Source organism: Crocodylus siamensis, chromosome 1 (genome assembly GCF_052110815.1).
Source record: "Crocodylus siamensis isolate JL-2025a chromosome 1, ASM5211081v1, whole genome shotgun sequence".
Classification (NCBI taxonomy): Eukaryota; Metazoa; Chordata; order Crocodylia; family Crocodylidae; genus Crocodylus; species Crocodylus siamensis.
In genome coordinates this window covers 42,956,769-42,959,274 of record NC_143395.1, presented here as the reverse complement: position 1 = coordinate 42,959,274, position 2,506 = coordinate 42,956,769, and positions in this window count along the sequence as shown.

The window sequence follows — 2,506 nt, the reverse complement described above, 5'->3', positions numbered from 1 at the left end:
CAGGGGAAGGACAAGAGGTAATCTGTGTTTTGCTGTGTGAAGTGGATCAGCTGTGCTGCAATGTGCGTGGCACAGCTGATCCACCTCATTTGGTGGCATATTTTTTAAAGAGGGATAGAGAAGCAGGGGGTAGAGAACTGATTATGTAAAGGCCTAACAACAACATAGCCTCCGAATGAGTAAAACATTTGAGGTGAGCAGATCTCAGTGGAAAAAACCTAATGAAACAATATTTTGTCAGGTTTTGGCGACTTGGTGAAATTGGAACATTTTTCAGGATGGTTCCATTTTAATGAAGTTCAGATGAAACCCAAGCTTGGTTTCCTGTCAGCTTACCAACCCAGCCTGGTTGGCTTCTGGAGTCTGGGTTTCCCACATCTGCAGCTCCAGACCAGCTGCCAGATGGATCCATTCCCTTCATTTCCATCCATGCAGAATTTCTAAGAGGGGGAGGAAGGGCCTCAATGAGTGAATAGTGGAATGAAACAGTATTGAAATAATGGAACATCTACATTGTTTGTGGAACAGAATGATCTCTCTCCACCCAACAGTCAGGGGTATGCAGATGACAGGAACACAGAAGGAAGATAAGCACTGGATATGCCAGTTTGATGATATGAAAATACTCTTCCTAGAAACACGCACAGTTCACCCTTCTAGACTAACAATGAGGTTGTTGAAAGTGCTTCTTCCTGAAAGGCTATTTTCTATGAAGTAGTTGTGCCTTTATGCTAGCTGCAAATTTTTTCAGATGGTTCTTGTCTACAGGTCTAATCCTGCTCCTACTGAAGTTCGCAGAAATAGAACTAAGGGCTTCAACAGCAGTAGGGTGAGCTTTTAATGAAGAATTTTCTATGACATAAAGAAAGGGGAGGTGTGAGCAATGACTGAATATTTTTCTACTAGCATAAAGGAAACAGAGACACAGGCATACCATTGTAGGTTAAAAGCAGAAGTCTAAAAAAACCCCATGTTTGGCTCATACCTCTCTTTAACTGTCACTGTTTTATGAAGGGAGAGCCATGCCTTAATGTGCATTAAGATTCAATTTGTACTTTGGGAAATTCTTTTTCTAGCTATGCTTCTATTTCTAACCAAATGTATGGTTTAAAACCTTAGTTTCCTATTTGTACTTCTGTCTTTCTAAAAGTTGCATTTCCCATTTTAGAAACACTACCAAATTATGCCCTCTTTTTTTCTAAAGCCAAAATTGGCCTTTTAATTTATAGTTTGTAATAACATTTTAGTTGGATTATTGTAACTCTTTATTTGCTGGGATTCCTGCTAAATTCAACTGCACACTGTACTTTATAAAAAATATTGCATCAAGACATTTCCCTGAGCTATGCCATCTTATCATATTACTTGTTTCTGAAGTCATCATTTTGGTCTCAGGGTTTCACATATCTTTGTTCCATGCCCTACTGCTTCATTGTTGTGAAGAGAAGTACATGTAAAATTATTAGGTACTCAGATACAATGATGATAGGTGCCTGGGGGGGGCGAGATGCCCCCATAGGCTCCCAAAGAGGAGGGGGAAGTCCCTGCAGGTCCCAAGCCACACAAGCGGCACCCCCCACCAGGGAAACTCACCTCCAAGGGCACAATTGGAGCCAGAACAGGAACTGCGGCCGTGGCTGCAGGCATGCGAGTTGGCGTTACGCTGGCTGTTTAATCAGCTGTTCCCCAGGCGGGGACAAGCCAGGCCAATCACGGCGGTCAGAACAACCACCGTGGGAAGCTTTAAAAGCCCCTCCGGGACCTGGGTGGATGATCTGCTCAGGTCCGTTCTGACCGTAGAAACTATGAAACTATGAAAAGTGAGGGAGCATGCTGGCATGGAGCACACCAGGCGTGCTGAGGCTCTTGTAGGGAGCAGGAGCAGTGCAGCTGGCTCGGTGCCGGCATCCAGAGCAGGGGAAGATGAGCCCCTGTAGTAGGCTGAGAGGGAGGAGGCAGTCCCACTCCACTCCCCTCTCCAGTGGTCTATTTTTTGGTAAAGAGCAAAGTAGAGGCATCTCATCCAGAGGGGGCAAGGAGTACATCAGCCTGCGGAAGCCCAGTTCGTCAGCATCCAAGACAGAGATGCTAGCCATCCGGACAGCCAGGCTAGCCCGCCAGGACCCACGCCGACACTGGTCCCCCTGGCAAAAGGGGTCGACCAAGCACGGTCAAACCAGGCAGGTGGCACCCATCTGGTTGGCAAGTGGACGGGGTGTAGGGGAGGTGGAGCCCCGCAGAACATCACATCCAGACAGTGAGTACTGCTGTCACCGGGATCCCCCAGAAAGAGGATCTCCACTGAACCCCTTTCATTCAATAACACCAAATTGTGGCAGGTGATTTGAGGGGAGGGGCCCCGTGCCAGACGGAAAGTACATCACCCAACGTAAACCCCACCTAAGACACTTTCTATCACAGTGCCAAAAGTAACTGTGACTCAGGAGAAAGACAAGAATGAGACTGCTAGTTCATTGAAAAGGGAAAGCCATGGATTAATACTATG